The sequence below is a fragment of the Sorex araneus genome, chromosome 1, assembly GCF_027595985.1.
Source record: "Sorex araneus isolate mSorAra2 chromosome 1, mSorAra2.pri, whole genome shotgun sequence".
NCBI classification, from domain to species: Eukaryota; Metazoa; Chordata; class Mammalia; order Eulipotyphla; family Soricidae; genus Sorex; species Sorex araneus.
Genome location: NC_073302.1, coordinates 268,486,804 through 268,503,885, shown reverse-complemented (window position 1 = coordinate 268,503,885; position 17,082 = coordinate 268,486,804).

The following is a 17,082-nucleotide window of genomic DNA, read 5'->3' as shown; positions in this document are numbered from 1 at the left end:
TATATATACCAAAGCTCACATCACTCAAACTTTAACAATATGCTAGTGATATCCTATAGAATGTCTTATTGGCTCCTGCCAAAATGGAACAATCTTCACACTGTTTCCTATATGAACACTTTTTTGTAAGCATGTTCAGCAGTTCTTCATAACAGACAATACGAAATATATTCTTTTGGTTGTGTTTTGGGACAGGGAACATCTCAAATTTGATGGTGGGGAGGTGTGATACTGGTGGGATTTGGTGTTTGAATACTGACTGTAATCAAACATTGTGAACTTTTTAAAAAAGTGCAGCCTAACAAAATTTCTTCACACTTCAACAAAATAACATAGACAAATTATGAGACTCTTCTTACAATGCAAAAAAAGAGAGCTGTATATAAAGGCATGCATAAATATTCAAATTAATGTTTTATATTTTGGAGACATATCAAATAATCTTCCTGGTTCATATGTAAGTTCTATTTTTAAGTTTTTAAGAAGTCTCCATACTATTTTCCATAAAAACCAAATGATACAACAGTCTCACTGACAGTGATCAGGAAGTCCTTTTATCCCTGATCCTGAACACTGCTTGCAGACCTTTTGAAGCAGTCTGTCCTCACTGGTGTGAAATAATATCTCGCTATTCTCATTTACATTTCATTTACCATCAGTAGTGGTGAACACCATTCATATGCTGTCTGGTTATCTGTCTTCTTTGAGGAAGCGTCTGTTCGATTCCTCTTCCCACTTTTCTCCTCTTCTCATTTTTGTTGAGTACTTTATATATCTTGAACATGAGCCCTTTATTAGATTTATAGTGTGTGAATATTTTCTCCCATTCAATGTCAATATTTTCTCCCACTCAAAGTCATTTCTTTAGCCATCCTTTCTTTCACTGTGCAAAAATTTCTTAATTTTCGTTCCATTTGTTTTTTGTTTCCTTTGCTAGAGATTGAAGATATCGCTAAGTCATTATCATAGAGTTCTACCAGCATTTCCCTTTATATTTATTATGGAATTGGTAGAACATATCAGTTTTTTAATCCATTTTTAATCCTCAATACTATTTGTTGAAGAGGATTTCCTTCCTCCACTTAGTGCCCCTGCTGTGTTTGTTCATAAATTAACTGACCATACATCTGAGAATTTACTTCTGGAGTCCCAGTTCTATTACATTGGTTTCAGAGTCTGTTTTTATTCCAGTAGCAAACACTTTGGTTACTATAGTTTTATAGTTTATAAAGTCAGGGATGACAATGACTCCCATATTTTTCTCCACATTCCTTTGCACTCAGAGTATTTTTGTGGTTTCAAACAGATGTTAGTAGTGTTTGTTCTATATCCTTCAAGAATATTATTGGAATTTTGATGGGAACTGCATTGAACCTGTTTAATGCTTTGGGTCATTTTAATTATATAAATCATTCTAAGCCACAGAGACGGAGTATTTTTCCATTTGTGTCCTCTTCTACTTCTTTAGATTTGGATGCCTTTATCTTTCACTTCCTTTGCTTAGCTGATTCTTGTTGACTCTTTAAACATATTTATAGATGGTTGATTTATTTCTCTTCCAGTTTGTTAATTAAATGAAGGGATAAAACAATCTTTGTGGTGTATCCTGATATTTAAAAATATTGGTTTATTGTTTATAAAATTTTTATATAATTTTTAAGGTTTTTCATGCATATTATCAAGTCATCTGCAGTGAATGATAGTCTTCTTTTTTTCCAAATGTAAATCCTTTTGGTTTCTTTTTCTTGTCTAATTGCTGTAGCTAGGAGTACTAACATGTGATTTCTTATTTGTTAAATGGAATATATCATTGCTTTAGATATGTGTCCTGTATTTAATTTTAATGCCTTCAAGTTAAAAGCATATAAATTATATATATACATATATATCACTAAAATATTCAGTCAACATAATACCAAGTGATAGTTATGTATTAGAAAACTTCCTGTGAAGAAACCAAATATAATACCTATTCTTATATCTTGTAGTCAAGATTCATTCCAAATGTAGTTGTCACTCAGAAAGAATGCTTTACCAAAACTCCAAGTTGAGTGCTGGAGAAATAGTAAAGAGGAAAGATGCTTGCTTTGCTTGCAGTAAACCCGGGTTTGATCCCTGTAACCACATGTTGTTCCCCCAAGCCCACCAGGAGTGAACCCTGAGCACAGAGCCAGGATTAAGCCCTGAACACTGCTGAGTGTGGTCCCCTAAAAAGCCATAATGATAAAAATTCCAAGCTGAAAATATACCAGTTTCTGTCACATCAGAGGAAATAGTTCCAAATTTTTCTGTAGCAAAACACACCACTTGGGACTGGAGATATATTACAGTGAGTAAGGCACTTACTTTACACAAGGCTTTCCAGGTTTTATCTCCAGCATCCTTGATGGTCCCCTTAAGTGCCCCCAGAAGTGATCCCTGAGCACAGATGCAGGAGTAGACCCTCAGCCTACTATAAAGCCCCAACCCCCACCAAAAAAAAACAACATACTACACCAGAATGTAAGAATAGGGTGAACTTGATGGGCACGAGATCAGTGACCCGGTGTCAATGTAGAAGGGCCCCATGATTGATTCATTTTGTTATTTACCCACAGCTGGAGGTGCTCAGAGGATACTCCAGGAAAAGCTCCTAGTGATGCTCAGGGGGCCATGAACTACCAAACACAGAACCAGGGCCTCTGCTTGCATAAAGAGCATGTGTAATAATTTTTGAGTAAGAATATATTTTCATTTTGAATCAGAACTTTCCAATTACGTGGCTCATTATGTATAAAAACAGTTTTGCTGATCTGTTTGTGAATGTGTGTTGCTATGCACATGGGTAGAGTTCATGGATAGCATGATCAGACTTTGCAAACAAATAATCAAATACCAAACTATTGTATTAGATTATTTAATAATTATTATTCATTATTTATATTAAATTCAAATTTAATTATGTATTCAGTGGTTTGGTGATTTTTTTTTTAAGTTGAGGCCACACCTTATAATTTGAGGTACTGAGGGCACACTCTTAGCTCTGTACTCAGGAATCACTCCTGACAGTGTTCAGGGAATATATGCAGTGCCAGAGATTGAACCCCAGGTCGACTTCGTGAAGACAAATACCTTACCCCCTATACTCTCTCTCTGGTCCTATGTCTTGTGTTTTATCTGGTAATCTTTCTCATGGGTTAAAGGAGTTGTAAGTATATATTCCTAGTGTAAATACTAAAACATAAATTTGTGTTCAATTTCTAACGTGTCTTATGGTTCACACTTGATAAAGGACTTGAAAAGAAACTGATATAAGGCAGGGTTATGGCATGTACCATGCACGTGGCTGACCCTCATTCGATCCCTTTTACCATGTGATCTCCCAAATACTAAGAAATTACTGAGAGGGGCCCAGACCCTCCTCAGGACCACTTGGGAGGTCCCCCTAAAGCAAAAGCAAAAGAAACATGATGTATATGACAAATCTGGAGCCCGGAGCCCTTGGAGAATTCTCACTGCAAGCCAAGTTTCCGGTACTCATAGCGTTTTCAAAGAGAGCAGAAAAGCCTCAGGAGGGGAGCAGAGGAGGTGGGTGGTTAAGTGTAGAGAGTGCCAGAGAACCTTTGTAAGACCTCAGTGGACTTTCTGAATTTAATCATAAAAAAATTCTTTTCACTGTGGGATTAGACAAAATAAAAAAAAATTACCTCATATAACAGGCCTAATTGCTGCTGGATAAGCTTTCTAGAGACTTACTTTGTGCTATTTTTTTTTTGGTGGGGGGGTGGTTCTTGGTTTTCTTTTCCTCCCACCTTACAAGCTCTCTGGCCACAATATATTTAAAAAAGATTCAAGGAGAAGAGAAAGGAAGTGAGTGTTCCACAGGCAGACAGGATGATTCCATGAATTTCAGTGCCACACCTAGTCTCTTTTGTTCCTGAACAGGAGAATTTTTGGTATCAGAGCTACAGGGGCTTGGCCCCCATGTCCCAAAGAGGCTTTCTTTGAGCAAACATATTTTTAAAGTAGAGGAGAATACGAAAATCATTGAAGTATCTCCAACTAGCTGAGTCATGGAAAGTTTGTCAAAATCTTGCTTGTGAAATTTTAAATGTTACTTTCTGGGTTTCATTTGTCTATTTATTTTAACTCTCCACGTTGTTTGACTTTAGATAGTGCAGTATTTGAATACAGGTACAGCTCAGAAATAAAGCCCGACCACCAAGTAAAACCAATAGCACGATAATCTTTTTCGTTATTATTTTCCCAGCATTTATAAAAGTATTTTATATTGTACCATAATATATTAAGTGTGTAATAGCATTTTGTCTAAAGTATAACTTAATTTAAAAGCTCTTTATTGCTAAAATATGCCCAGTCTCATCTGAGTTGTCAACAAGTCAGCATATTTTTGCTGGTGGAAAAAAAAATCTGCAAAGATCAAGAAGTCTTTGACACAATAAATCAACATTACCCAATAGTATTGTTATTAAACAGAAATCTATAGATTGCTAACTTAATTTTTAATTCTAGATATTCCAACTTCTATCACTATCTGTTTCCTAAAGCTGTTCTCTTAAAAGCTCCAAACTCCTTTTAATTGTCCAACTCGGCAATAGTTTTTCAGTAATGGCATTCTTTCCCCTTCTTTAACTACAAGGCACTCAAACAATTTTATTTTTAATTAAAATAATTTTTGTTGCCTTAACATTGATTTGCAATGTTGTATGATTTCAGTAGTATGGCTTCACCCTTCTATGCATATATGTTTGTCACCCACCCACCATAAAGTTTTAATAGTAACAAATTGACTATGTCTCTCCATTCTTCTCATCTCCTTTTCATTTCCCCTCCTATGACCACATTTTTCATAGTCTTAGAGTTATTTTTGTTGTGGTTTGCTAGTTCAATCTTTGCTTTGGAATGTTTCCATTCAATAATTGTCTTTCACTTTCTGACTAATTTAGCTTAACATAATCATCTTGAGTGCCATTCACTTTGTCAAAAAAATGGCAAGCTTTTATTCTTTTTCGATAGTTGAGATGCATTCAGTTGAGTATATAAATCATATCTTCTTTATCCAGTCGTCCATGGATGGACATTTAGGTTAATGCTATGTTTTAAACACTGGGAGTAATGATGCTATAAAGGCCTACAGGTACTTTTGAATTGACACTTGCTCATCTTGATCTTTTCCTGACATCTAGATTTCTAGTTCCTTTCTGTGTCTGGCCCCATGTCACGCTTATTACCCTTAAATCTGTAAGGAATCTAAGGATTATGTCTTGGTCATGTTTAATTTGTTTTCCTTTTTCTGTGCTCTCCCTTTATAATGTCATTTTTTCATAACTTCAATTAACCACTAGTTGCGGGTAAGTTTAGAGTCAATGCTTTCACTTCACAGGACCTGAATGTTTTCCCAGTTCCACATACAGTAGCCTCAAATGGGAAATCAGCCAACACTACAAGTCAAGGAGCCATTCCCTGATTCTATGTTTGGTTGTCAACATTTAAACAATATACCATTGCCTATACCAAGCACTTCAGCTCTTTTTCAACATTTCCCATCTATCTTGTGACATGATCTTCCAAATTCCCCTTTGGCTGTGTCTTTAATCAGATAAGATTGTGCTCTCCCAGAGAGATGGAATAGAGAAGGGATCACTAAGAAAATGATGGCTGGAGGAACCAGTTGAGATGGGAGATGCATGCTGAAAGTAGATAATGGACCAAACATGAAGACCTCTCAGTGTCTGTGTTGCAAGCTATAATGCCCAAAAGTAGAGAGAGAATATGGGGAATATTGTCTGCCATAGAATTGGAGGGGTAGGATAAGTGGGGTATACCCAGGATATTGGTGGCGGGGAATGTGCACTGGTTGAGGGATGGGTGTTTGATCATTGTGAGATTGTAACCCAAACATGAAATCTTGTAACTATCTCAAGGTGATTCAATAAAATTTTAAAAATTTTAAAAAAGAAAAGACTGCACTCTAAAAATGTCTCTAAGTCATCCTATATCTGTGCCATATTCTTCAGTTTTTTCTTGATGTCTTTCCTTTTGCCCTGGACTTGCCTTATGAACCTACATTTGGAAGAAAATTTCTCTTCAATAGAAATGCCTATATTCCTTTAATTTCAGGGAGTTTTCATATGTTATGCTTGCATTTTAACTTGCGTCACTTTTGTTTGTCTACTTCTCTACAAAATCAAGCATACAGATTAAAACAAGAATCAATTTTTTTCCTGAGTTCACTAACTTAAAGTGTCTTTTAGAGAAAATATAACTTTGTACTGAACAATAAACTTTCAACATGTTTAATTGCATAAGTCTTTGAGAGATAGATGTTCTCTTATATTCTAATAAAACTATGCCTTTTTTAGAAGCAAGGGTTTTTTAAAATGCAAATGACAAAAGAAAAATCCTTTTCGGCTGACATTTAGAAAATCATTGGCCTCTATGGCAAATCATAGCTAACATATTATATTAAAATTGTCTCAACAAATATTGGGTCTCTTTTCTATGTAAAATGCAATATATTATGTGTTACACTTTCATAAAATACTTTGAATTGCCAGAAAATAGAGTCTCTTCCTCAATTTTTGTGTGCTAATGGTGTTGAAAACAAAGTGGGTGATTCATGTAGAGTAATTTGTATTAAAATTTAAAATGCATTAAAATTAAATAAAGGGCATACTTCAAGAGCACATATAATTTACATTTGGGTAATAAGAGAATAGATACTTCCTTTTTAGAATTTCCCCTTGGTATTCTGTGAGCAATGTCAACTATTGATGCCTTTAGCTTGTAAATGTAGTATGGTCGTAGAAACCAAATTTTAAAATCCATTTGCCTATCATCTTTCCCAAAAATGTCTCCATTGTGTGCCTCTTTATCTATTTCCTGATAGCTTCTCCCATTTAATTTTACTGATACTGTGGGTTTGATTGAACTAGGAAATGTGCAGTAGAGCAGTGTGGTAATTTTTGAGCTGCTACACTATCGTATTACACACAAGAGGGTTGCATTAAGATATGGAACATTCTTCAAGTCAACCATATTCGACCTAATTTCATGGAGGTTTTGTATAGTAACTGGAAATCTAGAACATATTACATGTGAGTCCATAAGATTCCTAAGTCTGGACTCTGTCTTTTTTTCAGACTCTGTGAACCAACTATTTATCTACAATTCTGATTCAGGGAACTGGATGTATTAGATAGCCTGAAAGAATATTACTCCAGAGTTTTTCAGCAATACTAGATTTTGGTAGGTAGTTCTTCTAACTTGGGGGAAACCATGATTCTTCTTGGTTCTCCAGGGAGTGGAGAAGGCTGAGCAATTTGTTCTTCAATCCCCAGGTTTATCTAGTAACTTGGCACCATTGGAATGTATCCAACTTGCTAAGGGAAAGAACATCAACTCTACCTGGAACTGACTCACTTCCTCTTTCATTCATTGACCTTAGAGAATTTTTAAAATTCCGCCTTGGGAAGACAAGACTTCTCATACCAGCGCCACTCCATTCAGTATTTTTGTGCAAATATGAAAAAGGCATCTCTCTGAACAAATGTAGCCTTTACCAGGGTGTTTGGTTTAGTTGGGCTGGAGCAATAGCCCCTCAGGTAGGGCATTTGCCTTGCATGTGGCCAACCTTATTCCTCTTCCCCTCTCGGAGAGCCCAGCAAGCTACCGAGAGTATCTTGCCCACGTGGCAGAGCCTGGCAAACTACTGTGGTGTATTCGATGTGCCAAAAACAGTAACAACAATTCTCACAATGGAAATGTTACTGGTGCCCGCTCAAGCAAATCAATGAGCAATGGGATGACAATGACAGTTTGGTTTAGTAAGAGGTGATGGTGTCCTACTTTGGCTCCCTGAAATACTTTCCTTCTGGTTAACTTTATCCAGGATACAGTCTCTATGTAGGATATCTGTATTTTCACCATTCCTTTGCTACCATAACATCAAATATTATGAATCAGAGAGCACCACTACGTCTTGAAAGCTTGATGTTCTCAATTTTGAGCATACTTAGATAACAGTTCATTAAGTGAGATCTCATTTTTAATCAGTAAGTGATAAAAATACCTGATTATACCACCAGCTTCCCATTTTGCTATAACCCGTTTGCTTCGAACATGTAATTATCAGGGTTATGAGCAGATATAGCAAAGATAAAGCTTCTTTTCAGACGATGCTTACAATAGTTTGTAAGGCATACTAGAAAATTTCTGTATATTATCAAATTATTTTAAGCCTGTCTTCGGTGTCTCCATGTTATAAATCTCTATTCTAATAACCAGGTTATTAAATAGTCCTCGAAAAGAATTATTTCTCTCCACTACAGAATTTCTCTTGCAGTCCATGACGGTTATAAGAAGGGGTGAGGTGGGGGATGTAACTTAGTACCTGGCTGTAAAAACAATCCTCTACTACTAAGCTATTTGCATAGCTACTCATCCTTTTGCTTCAGAAGTAATACCATTTAAAGGAACATCCTTAAAGGAACAGGCCCCACCAAGAAGGCAAGATTCTAAGGAGGCAGTTTTTTCTTTCGTGTAAAAGAATAAAAAGAAACTTGCAGATTGTTGCTGACCAGAGAAAGTGAAAGAAATACAGAGAAATGCAAATGGATAGGTGAGATTCCTGTCAGTGTCATATCTCACCCTAGCCTGGAACTGAACGGGTGCTCAATAGATATTCAATGAATGATTAATTTGGGAATCTAGTGCAATGATATTTATCACCACCCAATGACACAGTTTTTTGGCTATGGAAAATTATTCCAGAGTTTTCTTATTATTTTTAATAGGGTTGGGGACTGGAAAGATAGCACACCACGTAGAACATTTGCCTTGCCTGCAGCTGACCCGGGTTCAATTACTCCATCCCTCTCGGAGAGCCCAGCAAGCTACCGAGAATATCCCGCTTGCACAGCAGAGCCTGGCAAGCTACCCATAGTGTATTCAATATGCCAAAAACAGTGACAACAAGTCTCACAATGGAGATGTTACTGATGCCCGCTTGAGCAAATCAATGAATGACAGTGCTACAGTGCTACAGGGTTGGGGGGTGTATCTGACAGTACTCAGGACAAACTTCTGTCTCTGTGCTCAGGGCTCATGTCTGGCAGTTCTAGGGGGACCGTACATGGTGCTGGGGTTTGAACTGAAGTCAGCCTTGTGCAAGGCAAGCACATTAGCCCCTTTAGCTTTCTGGCCCCTTGCTCCAGAGTTTGGCCCAAATTCCAGTTGATGCCTTTAGATGCCCAGATACTGGTAAGATTTCATAAATGCCCAAATGAATTATATTTTTCTCTATGTTGGACACAATGGGAATACCTGTAATCACATGTGTATCACTGCATAAGCATATCCTGACAAGCTTTTTAAAACATTAATAGCGATTCAACTTACAAAGAATGTTGCTATTATTAAAGACAAGTTGGTTCCAATGAATGAGGGCAGGTCGTCACATTTTATAAACTGCCAACATGTAGTGACACTTTCTTCTTTAGATTGAGTTTTATTAAAGTGAAGAGCTGGTTTCTAGTTTATAATTCAGTCTATTTCACTGACTCACAAAGGGTGGAGTAAAATGGCAAAGTCTTTTGGTCCTTCAGTCAGAATCTTTTATATTCCCGGACAATTGTGCATTTATCTCCTTACCTCATGAGATGCTATGTAAAACCATGGCCAACAATTACCAATGTGCAACAGATTTTTATATATTTTAGAGCTGCCCTCACATAAACATGTCAGATCAGAGGAAACAAATAAAACATGAATGCTGTTAAACTGAGAAAGATTGGAAAGACCAGAAGGGAGGAAATCTTAGGGCCTTGCCAGCTAGCATCCTGTCCCAAAGGAGACTACAGCAACTCTTCACCCCAGGTACATTATGTACCAGCTACAAGCTACAATTACTGCCTTCTTAGAGAGATGCAGAGCACTGGCCAGACACAGCCTAACAAAGCTTACATTGTATGCACAAGGATATAGGAATACAAAAATAGAAAACCAAAGGCTACCACTGTGGAAAGAAGATTAACTCAAGTGTACTGGCAACTTTCTGACTGGTTAATAAAGTTTCCACTTCCCTTCACTCTCCTTCTATCCCTACTTTTTTGGAGTAGTTTTCCCTCATAGCTCAAGCCACATGAGTGCTTATAGCTGTGAAAAAGTGTGAAGGAATGAGGAGATAAATGGGGTTGTGTGACAGTTGTAATATTTATCCAAATTGGTAATGGTTTAACTAAATTATAAACCCTTTGCAGTGCTTTTTGCATTTAACATGTGTTCTTCCTGGTGAAACCCATTAAAAATAGGTACACTTTTATTCTGAATAGATTTTTGATTTGCTATTTAGACATGCTCACAAACCAAGTGCAGGCAGCGCTGGAACCTCTGTGTTAGTAAAGGAGAATAAGAGCAAAGTGATGGGAAAACGAAGACATTAAAATAATTCTGAAGGTGATCAAAACAACCATGAGATATCATCTCACACCACAGAGACTGGCCCACATCCACAAAAACAAAAACAACCGGTGTTGGCATGGATGCGGGGAGAAAGGGACTCTTCTTCACTGCTGGTGGGAATGCCGACTGGTTCAGCCCTTTTGGAAAACAATATGGACGATTCTCAAAAAATTAGAAATTGAGCTTCCATTTGACCCAGCAATACCACTCCTGGGAATATATCCCGGAGAGGCAAAAATGTATAGTAGAGATGGCATCTGTATTTCTATGTTCATTGCAGCACTGTTTACGATAGCCAGAATCTGGAAAAAACCAGAGTGCCCCAAAACAGATGACTGGTTAAAGAAACTCTGGTTCATCTACACAATGGAATACTATGTAGCCATCAGAAAACATGAAGTCATGAAATTTGCATATAAATGAATCAACATGGAAAGTATCATGTTGAGTGAAATGAGTCAGAAAGAAAGAGACAGACATAGAAAGATTGCACTCATATGTGGAATATAATGTAACTGAGAAGTACAAGTTGGCAATGATGCAACTTCTGACAGATATCTCTCTGGACTTAGTTACTAAAATACTAAAATACAGAAACCCAAAAGTGAGAGGCCGCTAAGTGTGGTCACTCGACCTCATACCTCTTCATCCTCAGCAATGGAAAACAAATTATCTAATGCTTCCTTTTCAGCAGGTCTGACTTTAAGAGAGAGACTCTCCAAACAATAAAAGTGAGTTTTGTTGAAATATTGAATGCAATCAAAGTGAAAGTAAAGTGAAATTTATTAGTTACACAGGAGGGGGACTAAGGGTGGGGGGGCTAGGGGCGTGGGGGGCTAGGGGTGTGGGGGGGGGTAGGGGTGTGGGGGTGCGGGGTGGAGCTATACTGGGATTCTTGGTGGTGGAATATGTGCACTGGTGAAGGGATGGGTATTCAAGCATTGTATAACTGAGATTTAAACCTGAAAACTTTGTAACTTTCCACATGGTGACTCAATAAAAAATTTAAAATTAAAAAAAATAATAATAATAATTCTGCAGGGGTTGGAGCAATAGCACAGCAGGTAGGGTGTTTGCCTTGCACTCAGAAGACCTCCGTTCATTCCCAGCATCCCATATGGTCCCCTGGGCACAACCACAGGTGATTCCTGAGTGAAAAGCTAGGAGTAACCCCTGTGCATCACCAGGTGCTACCCAAAAAGCAAATAATAATAATAATAATAATAATAATAATAATAATAATAATAATAAATTCTGCAAACTCTCCTGGAAAACCTGATTATAAGATTATATATTCTGTTTGTTTGTTTTGGGGGCCATACCCTGTAGTACTCGGGGCTTATTCCTGGCTCTGTGCTCAGGAATTGCTCCAGAAGGTGCTTAGGAGACCAGGGATTGAACCCTGGTCAACTTTTTGCAGGGCAAATATCTTACCTTCTCTATCATATCTCCAGCCCCAGGAGATTTTGCCTCCAAAAGTATGTGTGGTGTGTGTGTGTTGGGGAGGAGGGGCAACTACGCCTGGCAGTGTGGGCCTGATGCCTGATGGGTCAGTCCTTAGGGGCCACCGTTAGCTGTTTGGAGACCACCAGGGTCACATCCAAACATGCTGAAGTGGGGACATGCAGTGACAGTGATTGTACGTGGTTCTCCATCCCAGGAATGCGCGTATCCTTTTGTGTCATAGCCTTGACCCTCTGGGTTTATACTTAACTGTAAATATGTCTGAAATCTGAACACATAAACTACTTCAAACAAAATAACGATGTTCCAACTCTGAGAAAGGTAGAAAGCCAATTACCAGTTGCTCTCCCAGGTCCCTTTACCTAGTCTCTTCTCCATGTCCCTCCATCTGTGCAAGAGACACACAACACTACATAGGCACTAGTCTGAGCAGAAGCAAATGAAAAGTGATTACTAACAACTGACTTGAAGAATACATGTATAGGTACAGACACAGATACACAGGCACACAGATATACACACACGCACACACACATAGACACACACCAAGGAATATCTCATGCAAACCACAAGAGATGGTGTTATTCATTTTCCAGAGACAAAACATCCTTCTTATCTGTTCTTCTTTTAACCTTACAGGTAGGTGACCAGGATGAATGTTGTTGAGCTAAGGAATTATTTCTGACGATACTATCCTTGAAAATGCTCAAATATTTGTATTAAAAGTTTTTACTTGTTGAAATTTATTAGTTACACGGGCGGGGGGGCTAGGGGTGGGGGGCTAGGGGTGTGGGGGTGCGGGGTGGAGCTATACTGTGATTCTTGGTGGTGGAATATGTGCACTGGTGAAGGGATGGATGTTCGAGCATTGTATAACTGAGACTTAAACCTGAAAACTTAGTAACTTTCCACATGGTGACTCAATAGAAAATTTATTTAAAAAATTAAAAAAAAAATAAAGACCCTGTTGCAAGTTTCAAGGAAGACAGATATCTGACATTAAGCTTCTGTTATCTTGTCATTGTAAATAAACAGTATTTTTCAACATCAAAAAAAATTTTTTTACTTGTATATTTGTGGGACTGGAGCAATAGCACAGCAGGTAGGGCGTTTGCCTTGCATGCAGCTGATCAGGGTTCAATTTCTCTGTCCCTCTCAGAGAGCCTGGCAAGCTATCGAGAGTATCATGCCCACATAACAGAGCCTGGCAAGCTACTCGTGGTATAATCAATATGCCTAAAACAGTAACAATAAGTCTCACAATGGAGACATTACTGGTGCCTGCTCAGCAAATTGATCAACCACAGGATGACAGTGCTACAATGCTACTCGGGAGACCATATGTGGTGCCAGGGATTGAAAACCAGGTCAAGCACATGCAAAGCAAGTGTCCTACACTAAATCACTTTCACTTAATTTTTTTTGGACTGGTACGATAATGGCTCTTTTTCTAAAACATCAATAGATTTGCCATTTTGAGTCCAACTGAAAATTAAGAGTCCACAATGCTGGGACAGGCAGAGAGCTCAATGGGCATCTTGCCACAGACAGAACTTGAAACGATGCTTATCATCAGTGAATGGTTGTACTTCTACAACTCAAAAGTAGAATTTATCTAAATTCTACTATAATAATTACACACATTTCCCTTTAAAGTAAGGATTAGTAGATACAGGAACAATGGGTATTTTGAAACTTATTTCCCCCCCCCTGTAAATTGATAATGAGTTGAAATTTTTACAGGTCAAGAATTAGATGTGTCGCCACTCTCCGCCTAGATGTGACCCGGGTGGCCGCACATGTGTGGTCTCTCCATTGCTGGATGAACATGACGACCTCTCAGTGTCTGTGTTGCAAGCCATAATGCCCAAAAGTAGCGAGAGAGTATGGGGAATACTGTCTGCCATGGAGGCAGGGGGAGGGTGGGAAAAGGGGGTATACCCTGGATATTGGTGGTGGGGAATGTGCACTGGTGGAGGGATGGGTGTTTGATCATTATGAGATTGTAACCCAAACATGGATGCTTGTAACTATCTCACACTGATTCAATAAAATGTTTTAAAAAAAGAAAGTTTCATGCCTGAGCATTTTACAATTAAGGTCTAAGAGTTTAAGGTGTTTTTGTTTATATTTTGTGATAGAATGTTTTTGTCTTATTGGTATCTGGACCTGTCAATCAACTACCGTGTGTGTGTGTGTGTGTGTGTGTGTGTGTGTGTGTGTGTGTGAGAGAGAGAGAGAGAGAGAGAGAGAGAGAGAGGGAAGGAGGGAGGGAGGGAGACAGAGAGACAGAGACAGGGAGAGACAGAGAAAGATAGTGAAGGATGAGAAAACTTGTTTTTAAAAAGCAGTTACTGATTACATGGCACCAACCAATAAATAAAATCCATTCTCTCTGTTCAGTTGCCTGGCTTCCATAGACTTTGCAATATGTTAGTTTGCTAGTTAGTCCTTTAATCAGTTTTGTCTGCATGGGTAATTACTCTCTTATGATAGTGGTGATGGTACCCCATTCTCCTTGATACCACTTCTGTGGACAATAACCTATGCTGTATAGGTGATTTCATCCAGGCTTTAAAGAAGTCTTCCATTTTGACATGGTCTCCTTTAGTAATAGACACATTGAAAAGCTTTCTATTATATTAGATACGGCTAATTTGACATCTATTTTCTAAAAACGTGCGTTACCAAGTTCAACTGACTCTGACTCCATTTTAATAACTCATTGTACGGCCTTCATAAGAAAGTTCACTGGGGCCCATTGTTGGGATATTATTGACTTAACATTCATTATGAGGCTCATAAAAACTTACTTCCTGCATGTTCAGGGCATAGTGTTTAAGCTGTAAATATGGCAATATCGGTGTAAATATTGGCTTAAAACTCTTCTTTGAGTCATTTATTTCCTTTATCTTATTGTCTCTATATCACCATTCTCTGTTTAGCCTGGCGCCTGCCCAGACGCCAAATGTGCTTTCTGAATTCCCAGTGGCAGTTGCATTGGGATTCTTCCCGCAAGAGTCAGGGGCCACAGAACTGGGATGGTTTTTGTTCTCACTCTGTTCCAGACGCTCCATAGTGGCTGAACATGAAGACAGCACTCCACTGGGATGACCTTTGATTCTTGGCAGGAGAGAGAGATTTCACCAAGGGAATTCAGTTCCATGGACGAAACGAGTGTTTGTCGAGAACTCTGTAGAAACAAACATTCAGGGGGTCTTTGTGAAACAGTCCAGAAATAATTGAGTAAGCCAGTAGACCTCTCTCTCTCTGTTTCCGCAACCCCTCAAAAAAATGTCAGGTTACACTTTCTTTTAAGGACTCCACAATTGATGCCCTTGTATAAATAATTGCTATTTCCTGGCACTTTTCCTTTTACTGAGAAAAATACAAAAGAAAAGTCAACTGAATCAAGGCATAAATTCATTTTTACAGCTGAGTAAGCTCTGTCTCTGGTTGTTTTAAAAATGAAATAAATGGGAAAATATTTGTTAGAGAATAATAAACACACCCAGGTATTTGCTGCTATTCTCAGGCCAGGGTAACATTGAAGTGGCCCGGTAAGACCACCTGTGTTTCTTGGTCAAAACCCAGCAGAGCTCCAGAATTTGTATAGTTGGTCTTATTCCAGCGACCTGGCTACATTCTTGGATCTCTTCCTCAACATGAGGCATCAAGATCACTGGGAACTTGAACAAAAACATCAACAACTGGAAGAGCCAGTTAGCCTATGGTTTGACCCCCAGCCTGCACAGCCTTACATCAATCTCTTCCTAATCTTCTGGGAAATTAGTTCAGTCTTCAAGGCAGGAGAAGGAGCAGCTTGAGGGTACAGCTGCTGAATCTCCCAAAGGAGATGAAGAATCTGTAATCACCCCCCAAAACACACATTTAGATGGTTGCTTTTAAACCTACCTTCTCCTTGGCCAAATGGATGTCTCCATAATAACTCTAAAAGCATCGAATAAAAAGTGGCCTGCTCTGTGGCATTCCACGATGGAATCCAATAAAAGAAACATAACTCAGAGCCATTTCAGAAGCAATTAATAAATTGCTACTCAAAAGCAACTCCTCAAGGAAGCTTGCTCTTCAGCCCAATAATCTAAAACACATTCTGAAGACAGTAGCCAAAGAGGAAGGCAAGAGATAAATCTTATTTTCCTCTTGTTCTTTTGGTATGTTTCAAATATGATCTGAATATTTCTGAACCAGCCATTCAGAATGGTCTTATTCAAGTTGTGAAGGGCCTATTTATTTTACCTCTATCCACCGAGATGATAAAGTGACAGTGTCCATTTTCAAGGGAGAAAGAGTGAGAAGTAGACCAGCTTTTCTCACTTTGGGACTATACGCATTTCTGTGGGCCCTTGGTATATTCCAATGTGTCCAGAGATGAAAATTCACATGAATGGATGAGATCCATGGTACAAGGTTGGAGGGATAACTTATAGGACTGGGGTGGAGCCTGTAGAAAGAAAGCAAAGTTTTAAGGATGAGCTGGAGAGACAGCACAGCAGGCAGGGTGCTCACTTTGCATGTGGACCACCTGGATTGGATCTCCAGAATCCCATAGAGTACCAACAGGAGTGATTTCTGAGTGCAGATCCAGGTGTAACCCCCCAAAAACCACCAGACTTGGCTCCCCTCAAGAAACAAAAACAAAAACAATCAAAGCACCAAAGTTGAAGGGCGTCATGGTTAGAAAATGGTCAAAAAACACTGCTCTAGATCATCAGTACTACTACTGAACCCCCCTCAACACACACACACACACACACACACACACACACACACACACACACACACACACACACACACAGTGTTATTCGCAGGCCTCAGACTCCCTGTCAGCCCCCACTGGTGTGACTATGGACATGTAATTGAATCCCTTTCATCACACAGTTGTCACATAAAAATGAAGATAGGATATGATAATGATTTCATGATTATGCCAGGCTAGTAGATATAACGTGAAGACAGAATTTTGCTTCAATGAGTGCTTCCAGAAATGTCACTTGTTTTCATTGTCTGGGGGTTTAGAACCATATTCCTGTGTTCCGGGTGCCCTGTTGGCTTAGAACTCTGGGGATCATGCGGTGCTGGGGATCACATGCAAGTTTCCTGCGTGCAGAGTGTTCGATCCATCCTTGTAAGCTC